The following is a 15,987-nucleotide window of genomic DNA, read 5'->3' on the forward strand; positions in this document are numbered from 1 at the left end:
CTACAAAACTACCGAAGACTGAACACACAGAGGGCTCTATCTTATGTCCAGCACAGAGCGTCGCAGAGCGCAGCACAAGTGTCATTGCAAGTTTCAGACTGACGCAGTTGTCATTTTCATGCCCAGTGCCCATGTTGTGTAAGTAGCAAATGCACCTCCGCCCACCTGTGCGCCCCTGGGCGTGTTGGTCTTATTTTGAACATTTCCATGAATGCAGTAATGTCACTGTAACAAATATCGTGATGCATTTAAGTAGCAAAACTAAAAGCTGTCATTATGAACTTGACAGGAAACAAAATTATAGGAGGATTACTGCTTCATGCCAAACTAATCTGGAGCACTCCTCAGTTAAATATCTGTTTTTCATATGCAAACAGAGTTGTTGATTGGACAGATGATTGTGAAACGGTGGAGGCATAGGGTGCAGCAGCAGAGGATCACATCCCTGTCCCTCAGTGAAGACGAGAGCCACTGTTAAAAAGCAATGCTTCAGGTCCTGGCACACCTGGCTCTTAAAAGGAATGGGCAACTACACTTGGATTGGTTTGATTTATGTTCCACCCAAAACACACCCGTGACTTATTCAGAGTCTAAATACAATCCCTTGGCAGGGTGCACCTCACTTTGTGGCCATATTACTTACTTACTTACTTACGAACGAACGAACAATAAAAAATTTATTTTGGCAAATGAAAACAAAGCAAAACGAAAAGTTAAATTAGTTCAACAAATAAGCATAATAAAATGAAAAGCATGTTACAAAGTATATTCCATTAGGAAGCATTGACATGCCTGAAAAGGAGCAGAGGAAGTATACACTTATTTAATCCCACTCTTCTCCACAACTCACTAATTAATCATAATCAGTTTACTTCCATTCCTGAACCTGTGTACCTTCGTATGCTCCCATCTACCTATATACAATTCCATTTACTATATGTACAATTAATGAATCACATATTGTGTATATTTACATACACACCCATATATGAATACATACATATGTCCTAAACACATTTACCTACATGTACACACATCTATGTACATACATACACCCACACACATATACAAATATACATATATAGCTTATAATATAATATACATGTTATATATGCATTGACAACATTTCTATATCTTGTTATAAAAGTTATTACCACAAATGTATATTTCATAACATATTTATATTTTATACATACAAACACATGCATACATCTATGAAAACACCAAGCAATTTTCTACCATGTAACTAGCAAAACGGAGTTGGACACTTTGGACCAAGCACCATTGATCATTTAAATAGCGCCTAGAGACACGTCACCATGGCCTGCTGCGGGACGGATGCACTTTGTACCAACTCAGCACAGTAAAACTGGTATTTGGAACACAAATTGCCATGGCATGATTTGACTTCGCATGGCCCAAAGTGCCAATGGAAAACCGCACAAGACATTAGGTAAAACTAGAGACTATGATGAGCTTGTCAGTCAGTTTGGTGCAATGAAACACATAAGAGAAGTTAGTTTGGCAACACTGTACCATGTTTAATGTTATTTATTCCTTGTATCTAATGAGCAGATCTTTCAGCAGAACACATTTATATGTCAATACTAACACAATGTAAAAGTAGACCATGCAAGAATAGTTAGGCTTATTAAATAAATCTGGTGCAGTTCACCTGTTTTGCTAAACTCACTTAATTCATGTCATGTTCCATTGCACCCCAGACTTTTTCTTTGTGGCTCATTAAAACATAGATCTGATATTACTAACAGTTCAGCACTGAGTGTGGTATATATATACATACATATAAATATATACATACATACATACATACATACATACAATTCTGTGTTTTATTATCTAATTATTTAAAGGTATAAATTCCATATTCATATTTATGTATAAAGAGAGATTCTTTACACCACTACCAAATGTGTACATTAGCAATAGTTCATTACTCTGCTATGAAGATCCGCATCTGAATATTTCACCTTGTGTGCAGTTGCTAAATGATGTCTTTCATTGTTGCAATATTTAAAATAATCCTTTTGGCAAAATTAATTAATTTAAAAGCACAACTGCTAATTTGTTATTTGTTTAATGTGTGCAGACAGGCCTTTAGTCAGCCACACACTCTTAACATTAAATGAACATAAAAGAAGTTGGTGTCGTGAAACAGTGCACATGCACTGTAGATGTACAGTATAGCCTGTGCGAAAAGCATTTGAATCCATTCATTTAGATAGGAGCCTGGTCTTGTTAGTCCCAATTTGTCAAGATGGCTACTAGTAGCAAGACTTGTTTGAAAGGACTTTTGCTAGAGCCAATCTTGGCTGACATGGGGGCGAGATACACCCTGGACAGGTCACCAGTTCATCACAGTGGTGACATATAGAGACAAACAACTATTCACACTGAAATTCAAACCTATGGGCAATTTAAGCCCTGTTCAAACCAGAGATTCACGATTGTGATTGAGTGAGAAAGAGAGAGAGAGAGAGAGAGAGAGAGAGAGAGAGAGCTGAAGTGATGGTGTTAACCACTCAGCTCATCCTAATCACAAAAACGACCATATAGGTTGACTACAAAAGCAGTTAATTACAACCCATATTTACATTTCCAAAAAATGTAAAGGGAGGAGGTTGGCACAGGAGAGTCACTCGAGGAGCGCTGTTTGTCTAATCTGAAGCCAGAAGTCAAAAGTTTGTTTATTTAGCATACCAATTTAGCGAAGTTATGTTGTTGCATAGGCTACATGTGTGACTGAAGTTACTGGAGTAATGTGGTTATTTTAAGGCAAACTATGATGTTTTCCTAAACCTAACCAAGCAGTTTCAGTGCCAAAACCTTACCAAACTGCGTTGTTTCATAAAAAACTGCTATACGTAAGCCTATGTTGTTTTTGGAGTAGCTGGCAATCAGCCTATTCAGTCATTTGGTATGAGAATGTGTTGAGCCAATGCATCAATGCATAACCCAATTTGTGCACTTGTGCACTTGTAATTTGAAAATGTTAGTCTATTCTGAAGGCAGGAACAGTTGTTCTATTGAAAAATTGGCATAGAACTTCAGACATGCTTCTTCTGAGGAGTAATCATATTAATCAATGCTGCTCTATGTGTCAGAACACTCCTTGAGACCAAACAATAAAAATAACATATAATGCATCTTGTATCCCACTTACAACAAATCATGTCTCCAGTTTTCAAACCAAGCTTATTTGTTTTAGACAAAAAGCATGAAAATCAACTAGCAAACTACTAAAGTCTACATTAAAGAGCCCCTCCAGACAAGTTTATGTATGAAGACTGTACTTTGTCGAATAATGTGTTTCTGATATGGTTATCACACAAAAAAGTTTTCCAGTTTTTCTGATGTCACAAATAATGCTTGTAGACCTGCCTCTTAAAAAATTGATTTTAAATGAGCACAGAGAAAATGTACAGTTCAGACCAAAAGTTTGGACACACCTTCTCATTCAAAGAGTTTTCTTTATTTTCATGACTATGAAAATTGTAGATTCACACTGAAGGCATCAAAACTATGAATTAACACATGTGGAATTATATACTTAACAAAAAAGTGTGAAACAACTGAAAATATGTCTTATATTCTAGGTTCTTCAAAGTAGCCACCTTTTGCTTTGATTACTGCTTCGCACACTCTTGGCATTCTCTTGATGAGCTTCAAGAGGTAGTCACCTGAAATGGTCTTCCAACAGTCTTGAAGGAGTTCCCAGAGATGCTTAGCACTTGTTGGCCCTTTTGCCTTCACTCTGCGGTCCAGCTCACCCCAAACCATCTCGATTGGGTTCAGGTCCGGTGACTGTGGAGGCCAGGTCATCTGGCGCAGCACCCCATCACTCTCCTTCTTGGTCAAATAGCCCTTACACAGCCTGGAGGTGTGTTTGGGGTCATTGTCCTGTTGAAAAATAAATGATGGTCCAACTAAACGCAAACCGGATGGAATAGCATGCCGCTGCAAGATGCTGTGGTAGCCATGCTGGTTCAGTATGCCTTCAATTTTGAATAAATCCCCAACAGTGTCACCAGCAAAGCACCCCCACACCATCACACCTCCTCCTCCATGCTTCACGGTGGGAACCAGGCATGTAGAGTCCATCCGTTCACCTTTTCTGCGTCGCACAAAGACACGGTGGTTGGAACCGAAGATCTCAAATTTGGACTCATCAGACCAAAGCACAGATTTCCACTGGTCTAATGTCCATTCCTTGTGTTCTTTAGCCCAAACAAGTCTCTTCTGCTTGTTGCCTGTCCTTAGCAGTGGTTTCCTAGCAGCTATTCTACCATGAAGGCCTGATTCACACAGTCTCCTCTTAACAGTTGTTCTAGAGATGTGTCTGCTGCTAGAACTCTGTGTGGCATTGACCTGGTCTCTAATCTGAGCTGCTGTTAACCTGCGATTTCTGAGGCTGGTGACTCGGATGAACTTATCCTCCGCAGCCGAGGTGACTCTTGGTCTTCCTTTCCTGGGGCGGTCCTCATGTGAGCCAGTTTCTTTGTAGCGCTTGATGGTTTTTGCGACTGCACTTGGGGACACTTTCAAAGTTTTCCCAATTTTTCGGACTGACTGACCTTCATTTCTTAAAGTAATGATGGCCACTCGTTTTTCTTTACTTAGCTGCTTTTTTCTTGCCATAATACAAATTCTAACAGTCTATTCAGTAGGACTATCAGCTGTGTATCCACCTGACTTCTGCACAACACAACTGATGGTCCCAACCCCATTTATAAGGCAAGAAATCCCACTTATTAAACCTGACAGGGCACACCTGTGAAGTGAAAACCATTTCAGGTGACTACCTCTTGAAGCTCATCAAGAGAATGCAGAGTGTGTGCAAAGCAGTAATCAGAGCAAAAGGTGGCTAGAATATAAGGCGTATTTTCAGTTGTTTTACACTTTTTTGTTAAGTACATATTTCCACATGTGTTAATTCATAGTTTTGATGCCTTCAGTGTGAATCTACAATGTCAATAGTCATGAAAAGAAAGGAAACTCATTGAATGAGAAGGTGTGTCCAAACTTTTGGTCTGTACTGTACACTTTCATTAAATACATGTGAAAACAGCCTTCTAGTGTCAAACTCTGCACATACATGATTCTGCACAGTGACGCTCAAACATTTGACTGTACGAACAAATAGGAAAAACATACTTTTGAGTGAGGGAGGACTTTACATTTTGTCAGTTAAATTATCATGAAATAAAACTGAGCAGGCTTTTCAAATCAATCTTCACCCACAAATACAAAGATAAAGTCACGCTGACAAAAATTATGCAACACTGAATTCATACAGCAATCATCAGCAAAAATATTGTATATAAAGCGTGCAAACAAGTCTTCCAGTCTTTTGTACCTCTATTCACAATGAATGCAGGATTCATACATTCATGCATAATACCACACAACTAAAACATTTAATAATACTAATTATTTCTCGTTATAATACACTTTTATTATACTTGACAAAATGTATCTTTTTTGAAAATACATTCAGATGCTAGGATATAATTGGTAGGATCAAATAGTGGTGAAGATAGACAAACCAATTCTGTGACTAAAGTGTGAGAGTTTCAGCATTTAATCTATGTACCCCAAGGTTTTATTTCAGGGGAGCAATATACGGGTATCTGATCAGGGACATGCACAGGCATTTTGGGGGGCAGGGGCTCAAGCCAAACAAAAGGAGGCACTCACCACACCCACAAATTCTCTGTTCCTACACCGATGTTGCCACACTGACATTTACAATGACCCACTATTGTGCCATGTTCACACATTTTATTCCTTAAAGAAACCCCAAATTTCACGTTTTCATGAAAGTGTTTAGTGTTCTGTTAAGAGCAGGTCAGTTGTTTCTTCTGTAAAGGAAATTTAGGAAGGATGCAATTTAATGGCACCCCAACAGATTTCCAGAATGTACAAGCACAAAATGTTTGGGGGGTTTTTTTTGGCAAAGGGGAGAATAATTAAACTATTTGAGAGATGGAAGCGGATATAGAAAATTTCTGATCTTGAATAGAAAAAAATAGACCTTATGTATGTGGATTATGCACAAATCTGTATGCAAATACTGCACTAATGTGTAAATAATCAGAGCAGGTTCTACTAGACAAACATTCATGTACTGCAAATTATTTTTTACTTTGAGGCCAACACATTAATATATCCCTCATCTCCCTCTCTCTTTTTCTTTGGATTTTTCTTACTGTGCATTAAATCAGTAGATGATCAAACTGGGTATCTGACATAATTATCATTGGGGTTGCTTTAACACAATTATAAACCCTAGACCTGGACCAAAATACAAGCAACTAATATTACCCATATTATTCATGTCCATTTATGTATCTTTATAACATGTGGCCATCATCGACACTGTATTTTCTGTGCATTATGATGATGATGATCCATTCCATAACAGTGAAGATACAACAAACTTTGAAACATAGTAAATCCTGTCAATTTTTTGTTTATTTGCCTGAATGCATTTTCCTTGAACAGTTTTAATTCATTAAATAATTTAGTTAATTAAATTCTCACTTAAATTGCATTCAGTTAGTCAACACTGCATTTAAATGCCTGAAGAAACAATTAAGCAACAGTATTTTAAGCAGTTTAATTACATCATTGTTTAATCTAAAAACTCCTCATGCACTTGCTTCTTGTCCACCACTATCGGATTTAACCAACAATTACAATTACAAAGTTTCTGCTATGCCACAGTGTATGTATCACAGCCACAAGCTTTTATCTGTTCATAATGAAACCTTCATGGAGCTGCTTTAAGGAGCCCGTTGGAAAGAACAGTTGCTCCCTGACGTTTGCGGATGAAGATGCAAAGTGATGACATATGATGTTTTCCACTGTATAGACTTCAAGTTATAGCCGACCAGTTTTGTGTGTACAAAACCAAACAGGTCTGTGTAATTCTTGAAAAGCCTGATGCTGGTGGCATGTAATTGAATTATCCACTCTATATAACACGTGCAACCTCGCATTGAATTGAAAATGCGCAGCACTTTGATCACATGTATGTCATTCTTCAAAATAGAACAACATACCGATCCTGCTGCCCTCAGATGGCTACAGAAATGTAATCAACCACAGGAGGCTGTCAGGCTGTCATCAAGACAACTGTGGAGGGCGGAGTGGCTATTGGTAAGCCCTTCCTACTGAGGTGTTCAGGTGATTTTGGAAGTGTGTGCCTGGGCGCAACAGTCAATTGGGCCCAGTGCACTAACTGAGCCACTAATCCATCCTAAACCAGCAGACACGGCCCAAAGCTCAGAGTAGCCAAGTTTTGATCATGTGTCTAGTTTTTATTGATACCAGTGTATCTTTACCTCATTATATCAACTGAATAATAATAATAATAGTCGAACACAATTAACACCAGCCAAGAGGGCACTTGTCGAGTCTGAGGGAAAAGGGCACGGCCTCAAGCCCCTTTTGGGGTATATGTGGGCACGTGCCTGTATCTAATGGTGACTGATGGTGATAGTAAGAGGTCATTGATATCGGTATTGCATTTGTACAGATTTATCCCCATCTTTCAGCATTATAATCACACACTGTAGGTCTTTGTCAAAACTGTATTTTTGGTTCTAATTAAGATACCTATTTGCTGCCAGCTGCCTCAGCCTTGGCCCCCTAGCAAAACTCTGCTTAGAACACCACTTTGACCAGGGCAGCTACGGACCCTACCAAGTCTATGTGTTTATTTCCTGGTGTAACTGTAGATTTAGCTTGTTGACATCTTTGTCAACTCCTGCTGTGTGTTATATGGGTTAGGGTTAGGTTTACGGCCATCAGGCTGCAAACACTGGCTTGAACCGCCATATACTTCATTGGTGCTAGTGAAGAGTGTTACCTGGGCTCCAAGTTAATCTTTGAAAGGGGATAATGAAAACCCTGAAATAAAAGACTGCTCACACACTGCACAGCTCAAATAGCCAATTGATTTAATGCACCAAAGTAGTGATATCTGAGCAAACCAGGTTTTCTCAAGTCTTTTTGATTTACAGTTTGCTCATTTTCGACTTGACACCAGCCCCTTTTGAGTTGGATGTGTGTGTACACTCCTTTTATAGAATGGCTACACCTTGAGCCACCAACCACTGATGGGTTTACTGAAGTGAAGGGGACATGGGCCTATCTTGGACAAAGAGATCCAGACCAGTGATTGCACAGGCACTGAGGAAGTGGGCCTCAGAATGAATCAGAATCAGAATCAGAATCAGCTTTACATTTAACATTCAACTAGAAAGAACAAGAACAACAAAGAACAGTAAGTTTAAAAAAAGTGTTCAGAGGTCCGGTCTATTATAAATATATTTTTAAGTATATATATATATATATATATATTACATTATTTACAGTGAGGATTTATGTACATATAAAGTGCAATGTAGTCTGTAAATGTAAAGACTGTGAGTGGATGATTTTGAAGTCAGGGGGTTACTGACACTGGGTGACTGATCAAGTGTTCATCAGTGTGACGGCCTGGGGGAAGAAACTGTTTTTGTGTCTGGTTGTTTTGGCGTACAGTGTTCTGTAGCGCCTGCCGAAGGGGAGAAGTTCAAACAGGTTGTTTCCAGGGTGTGATGGGTCTGCAGAGATGTTTCTTGCCCTTTTCCTGACTCTGGATGAGTATAGGTCCTGGATGGAGGGCAGCTTAACACCAATGATTTTTTCTGCAGTCCTGATTGTCCGTTTCAGTCTGTTCCTGTCCTGTTTGGTGGCTGATCCAAACCAGACAATGATGGAGGTGCAGAGAACAGACTGGGCTTCTGCTGTGTAGAACTGGATCAGCAGCTCCTGGGGCAGGTTGAACTTCCTGAGCTGACGCAGGAAGTACATCCTCTGCTGGGCCTTTTTGATTATGGAGTCTACGTTGGGAGTCCACTTTAGGTCCTGGGAGATGGAAGATCCCAGAAACCTGAAGGTTTCCACAGCAGACACAGAGTTATTGAAAATGGTGATGGGGGTAGTGTAGGGGGGCTACTCCTTAAGTCCACTGTCATTACCACAGTTTTGAGCGTGTTCAGCTCCAAATTGCTCCAGCTATTCCACCTCCCGTCTGTAAGCAGACTCGTCACCGTCCCGGATGAGTCCAATGACCGTTGTGACGTAAAACTTCAGGAGTTTGACAGATGGGTCTCTCGAGGTGCAGTCGTTGGTGTATAGGGAGAAGAGCAGTGGGGAGAGCACACAACCCTGGGGGGCGCCTGTGCTGATTGACCCCAGACTCACCTGCTGCCTCCTGTCTGTCAGGAAGTTTGTGATCCACCGACAGGTGGAGGCTGGGACAGTGAGCTGGGTGAGTTCGGAGTGGAGGATGTCTGGGATGATGGTGTTGAACACCGAGCTGAAGTCCCCAAACAGGATCCTAGCATATGTCCCTGGGGAGTCGAGGTGTTGCAGGATGTAGTGCAGTCCCATGTTGATTGCATCATCCGCTGACCTGTTTGCCCGGTATGCAAACTGCAGGGTGTCCAGCAGGTGGCCTGTGATGTCCTTCAGGTGGCTCAACACCAGTCTCTCAAAGAACTTCATGGCCACAGACGTCAGGGCCACGGGCCTGTAGTCATTTAGTCCTGAGATTGCTGGTTTCTTGGGGACCAGGATTATTGTGGAGCTTTTGAAGCATAAGGGGACTTCACACAGCTGGGTGGGCCTGGAGCTTTCCTGGTCTTCTGTTGCCTGAAGAGCTGACACACATCCTCTTCACAGATCCTGAGTGATGGTGGGGGGTCAGTAGGGAGGGGTGAGGGGGGTGTAGGGGGTGATGAGGGTTGTTTGATGCTGGAGTGGGTGATTGGTGTGAATGTTGGCATCTCAAACCTGCAGTAGAAGACATTCAGGTCGTCAGCCAGTTCACGGTTCACTGCAATGTGGGGGGATGGTCTTCTGTAGTTGGTGTTCTCCTGTAGACCTCTCCACACTGACGCAGGCTTGTTAGCTGAAAAACTGTTTTTCAGCTTCTCAGTGTAACACCTCTTTGCCACTTTGATCTCCTTTGTCAGCGTCTTCCTGGTCGTGTTGTACAGGACTCTGTCCCCACTTCTGTAGGCCTCCTCCTTGGCCTGACGAAGCATCCTGAGTTTTGCAGTGAACCAAGGTTTATTGTTGCTGTATGTGCAGAAGGTTTTGGTCGGCACATACATGTCCTCACAAAAGCTGGTGTAGGATGTCACAGTGTCACTCCAATCTGTGCAGTCAAAGCAGGCCTGTAACTCCAGCTTTGACTCTGTGGTCCATCTCTTAATAGTCTTCACTACAGGCTTAGCAGATTTGAATTTCTGCCTGTAATTTGGGAGAAGATGAACCATGCAGTGGTCAGAGAGCCCCAAAGCTGCACAGGGGACAGAGTGATATGCGTCCTTTAAAATAGTGTAGCAGTGGTCCAGAGTGTTTTTGTCCCTGGTGGGACATTTAACATGCGTAATATGAGTGATATCAATTTACAGGACCTATCCAAGTGGGCGTGGAGGGCCAAAGAATTTAATAGATAGTGTAACTTCAGGAAACAGGGCACAACCATAACAATGTTCAAAGCAGATAATATGGGAGCAGCACATGATGTTGATCATCATGGCCCTTAAGTTACGTACCCATACAGTCCCCACTTTTTTAGTACTGAAATCAGGAAAAAATGCAAATGAAATAGACCCTAATATGTGATCTCCTGAAAAGCGAGGGTATTTAAATTCATATTATTCATTATGGGGAGCAATAACACAGATGCAAGTGGTGTAGTTGAAGAATTGATAGATTATCACAGTGGTAAATTAATAGCGGAAGGAAAACAGTATCCAGTATAAGCGTGCAAAATACAGAAGCAACACTTGACCTGACGTTTGTATCTAGTGCAATATCAGACATAAGCACATCATAGCAATATTTATAATATATGCTGAGGAGGACACATTCCCCCAATATTTAAATATGCTCAAACACCCCTCCTGACATATTAATATAAAAATAAAAAATTTATTAAAAAATTCCCATGCTACAACAGGTAACCACGTACTCCCGCCCCAAAATAAACATTAGAGAATGTAATCATGATCATCACAAACCGCCATTATTAATATTACAACCAGTGCTAGTATAACAGTGTACTGCATTTCTGCATGGGGTACACCCTTGTCCATTTGTTCAAGTGATGTTGCCGTACCCCAAAAGAAGCCATTGCCCAACTGCTGTGGGAAGGTACAGTCGATGTCAAACACACAAACACATCCATTTCATTACATTCATGTATGTGTATGTGTCAACTGGAAACTAAAATGTAATATGAGTGTTACATAAGCCATATCAATATCAATTGTGATTGTGTTTTTGTAAAGATATATGAAAAAGATCAGTTTATTTATGGTTAGAAGAGAAGAGCCATACACACAGTCTACCCTGCACTCCTTGTGTCCAACCCACATGTCCCCTGACACACCTGGCAAAGATCTGCACTCTACTTAGTACACTCTTCTAGTTATCTTGGTACTCAGAAATTGAAGTTGTTGTTTTTTTATGTATCTTGTCAGGATGAAATTCCTCCCATACAGTACAATCCAACCAATCCAGTTCATCTATGCTTTCATATTACCCAACAATCTGAGTGTTAACTCAGATTATTATGTGGTTGGTGCCCAGCGTCGACCAATGCCAAATTGTGATGCCTCATGTCGCCTGTGTCTAATCCCTGGATCTCCATTGAACCTAGAACCACCCCTGCTTTGATATGTAAATACCAAGTTGCTTCACACTTAGTTTTACAGGAAAATTAAACAGCATTTTGGGCTCTATCTTACACCAGGCTCAAATCCGTGCCCAGCGTAGCACAAAAGACAAGACCTAACCAAGTGTAATAATCCTTAATTTAGATTCAAAATGTAGTTGATCTTGTTTATAATATAAATGGATTATCGACCGCTTTCAAAGGAAGACCCTTTGACTCCGGGTAAATGTCCCTTGCCTTGTCTTGATGTCTTGAAGTAATTTTGTCTTTATTTGAATTACTGGCCGGACCGCAATAGCGGGGCCAGCCCTACAAACATGTTTGTCAGTGACTGAGTGAGCAGAGTTGAACCATTGGTCCAGGCAGTCGAGTCTTAACATTTCATGCCCTTTCAAATATAATCAGCCCAAATGGTTTTGGCAGGGGGCATACCTGCCAACACTCCCGATCACGGGAGTCTCCCTATTTTTAACCCTGATAATTTCTCCCATTAACCTCCTGATTTCATAGTGATACAAGTCAAGTGGGTGTTTTTCAGTTTCTATGTGGGATAAAAAAATAAAAAATATGCTTCCAAATTTTACTTAACCTGATGTGAGGCTTTCCCCTTTATTGACATTTGTCTATCTCACTTGCAAGGGACATGCAGGAGGCGGTGGCACCACAGAGCACTGCCCGTTTCCTTTCAGAAGCCCAACTGGGCTGTCCAGACAGAGCGTGGTGCTCTGTGCTCGGCTTATGACCTGCAGCGATCATTTTGCCATCTATTCTATTTTCTGCTTGTCCCGCAAGCAAATCTGACAAGCAAACACACGGATACAGGCTACAGGCATAAAAAAACATCCGTGCAGATCATTACACGTCTATGGTCCTTTTAATTTCAATGTTACAGAAGAAGCAACAACCTGCTTATCTAGGGATTAACACATTAAAGGCTATAAATTATAAATTCATGATTTTTATTATAAAGATGCTCTATGTGTAGGCCTGATTAGAAAAAAGCAGTAGAGAAGAATTTAACTTAAAGATATTGTATGTGCTTGAAATTTTACATGTTGGCTTTTGATCACTTTTTTGTTTTAGTGTTTTGATTTGAAGACTTATATGACATTGGAATCTTTCCACTGTCATTCCAAAGTGTCCGCAATATATGCTTTTTTGACTACATGCATTAAGATGTCATGTGATCTGCTACTTCAGTGCATGTCAACAACAAGTATTACTGGGGCCACGACAAAAATAAACTCTACCACTGACTACCTCAGTAACGAATTGGCACATTTCCACACCTTGACCAGACAATCTTGTTTTTAACTAAATACAAGGGACATGTCCGTAAAACACCTGCTTCAAGGCTGGAAGACTTACTTCAAGCACTAGTATATCAAGACAAAAATATTTAATGTCAATTGCTCAGTGAATTTCTTGCACTACATTCCTAAATAAGTGTGATAATCTTATATTCCGGTTTAAATCTAATCAGCCTTGTTTTTAGGGTACATTCTTCAATATCAGAACACGGTTGTATGTAAACTGTCCAGGAAGACTGTCCTGACGAACAAACTTACTGTGCCACCTTAGCCGCTGTCACCCCCTGGAGTACACAACATGTTGTCATTCAAAATTATCGGCAGAATGTGAATAAATAGCTGTTTTGGTATTTCGATATCTATTATGATATTCTATATATTGTGTTGCAGAAATATCTGCTGTTGTAAGCATGCAACTAACTGGCCTAACTTGACTACCTTGCCCTCTAGCAACAGTTTTGAATTGGCTCTGTGGTCAAGTGAGCAATAATACCTCCAGTAATAACTTCTGGTTTGACTCTTAAAATAAAGCTTGATGACAAACAGTTTATATAGTATGCCATAGTAGGACTTTTGGAATGTTATGAATGTTGTCAAATGGTCATAGTTTGGTTAGGGTTAGGCTTAATCATAAACAGTGATAATCATACTTGTTTCAATAGCCACTTTCCAACTTGGTAGGCTAACAGTGTATAGGTTTGTTAACCCACTACTATCCACATCGGTTACCATCCTGCATCGAGCACCTTCCTGGAGGAGTTTTGTCAAGTTTGATGATCTTATGATGAGTTCAAATAAAGAGGTGTGGAGAGGGATTTTGACATTTACTGAGATTGATCCAATAATACATTATTAAGCTGTATTATGGGAAGTGTAGCCCTCACGCCCCACCACCACCATCAGGGTCAGTCATTACAAACGCATGCTGTGCAGCAAAACAAGGTAATATCCTCAGAACTCCCTATTCAATTCTACAGGAAATAACAAGGTTTTCAAACATAGAATGTTTGAAAATTGAAATGTTTTTGTTCAACCTTAAAACCACTTAAGGGGGGAAAAGGGGGTGGGGGTGGGGGTGGGGGGGTATGTATCATTAACTCAATCATATTTAACACTAGGAATTACAGAAATGTTGTGGAGCCTGCAGAGGCTGGAAAAGAGCTGACCAGCATCAGGGGTGGAACCACAACAAACAACAAAACCCAACACCTGGTTGAAAAGGATGAAAAAACCAACACACACATTGCTGTGCAAAGGAGAACGGAGGAGGTTGCGTCACTGACAGACGCTGACGTCATTGTGTTTGTTAATAATACGCAGCTCGATGCGGCTGATCAGCTCCTTTTCCCAAAGGCCCCACCATGCACACAAAGAGCTGGAACACCCAGCGCCATTCACCCACATCACCCCGATCTGCCTGCGGTCTCCTCCGCCTCGTCTGAGCAAAGAGCCGCAGTGTGGATGCTGCTGCCATTTCCCCCCAGCCGTCATCCATCACAAGCGCAGACACGCTATACACACAATCTGTACCCATGGAGACATCCTCCTCGTCCGGCCTTTTTTTTGCAGCATCCCTTACCTCTCAGAAGAAAATTCACTCGGGTATTAATCCATGGTCACCACGCCGTTATCGCAGCCTCACGATCACGTTTCTCCCAACGTTGCGGCGCAGCGGAGGCGAAATAAATAATTATTAGGACGCAGCCCTGCCCGTTATGTCCTATCGGGAGGCGAGAGATGCGGCTACCGAGCCCATCGATACAAGAAGAGCGCCGAGGTCCAAAATAAGAAGCAGTTCAACGCAGGGGAACCGATCCACAGCCTCCTCTGCAACACGCTGTAATTCTGTGTCAAAGAAACGCTCCTCTGATGTGTATTCGATCGCCTAGTCCTCCTCCACAACAGAGTGGCCCTCTCTGTCTCGTAATTTCTCCTCCACACACACACACACACACACACACACACACAACACACACACACACGCGCAGAGCGGAGCAGCTCTGTCTCATTTAAAGAGATAGGATAGGGCAACTGGAGCAGCGCAGCGCAGCCACTCCGCTCCTTATGTAAGCAGCCTGTGATTGTTCTGCAGCACAGACACTGAGGCCGTCACTGAACCACAGCTGACTCCAGCACTGCTGACCAGCGACATGGAGCTGCTGCCTACATGTGTCATACTGACATACACACAAATAGTGTGTGAGTATGCTAACAAGCCCGTTTTCAGACTGTATTCCAGGTGTTTGTGTGAGTGGCCATTTCTTTGCTTGACTGTGTACAACGCTGACCAGTAAACACTGACCGTCAGTGCTTTATTGTGTGTAATGTGTTAATGGCTGTTGATTATATCATATAAAACAAATTAATAAGTGAAATAAACTGACACACACAAACACATCATTTACGTTTTTTTGTGTCTTTGTGTCAACTTGCTGAGAGCAAGAGTGAGAAAGCACAGTCGGTACAGGTGTATCAATACTGCATGTATGTATATATACATATATGTATGTATGTATATATATATATGTGTGTGTGTGTGTGTGTGTGTGTGTATATATATATATATACATATATACACATATACATACATAGGCTATACACACACACACACACACAAATACATTGTCAACAGTCAACACCTTGGGCCCTTTATTGTGTTCCTCTAGCCGTTCCTGAGCAGTGTTTGCGGTGTGTCAGACCAAATACAGCCCAGCTTTGAATGTGGAGTAACGATGTCTGATTCACAGGTAAAGTCTCACGTAAATCTTGTAAGTCATTACAATGTCCACAGCTAAGCTCCACAGCCAAGCTAGCGTAACGTCATTAGCAAGTTACAGCTACGTTACGTTACAGCTACGTAATAAGTTACAACAGCTAAGTTAGCCACTTCTAAAAGTTATTGAGGGCCAAGAGACT

At 41.1% G+C, this 15,987-nt stretch overlaps 1 protein-coding gene across 2 annotated transcripts in view; it reads right to left on the reverse strand.

The window, feature by feature from the left end:
- Nucleotides 1-15,022, reverse strand: part of fbxl16 (F-box and leucine-rich repeat protein 16) — a 39,920-nt gene extending 24,898 nt beyond the window's left edge. For both annotated transcript variants that reach the window (XR_014623818.1, XM_084370375.1), the window contains exon 1: nucleotides 14,651-15,022. The gene's annotated coding sequence lies outside the window, so the exon portion shown is untranslated. The remainder of the gene's footprint in view (nucleotides 1-14,650) is intronic.
- Nucleotides 15,023-15,987: the final 965 nt, after the last annotated feature.

This window comes from Pagrus pagrus (genome assembly GCF_965226575.1).
Source record: "Pagrus pagrus genome assembly, chromosome: 13".
NCBI lineage: Eukaryota > Metazoa > Chordata > Actinopteri > Spariformes > Sparidae > Pagrus > Pagrus pagrus.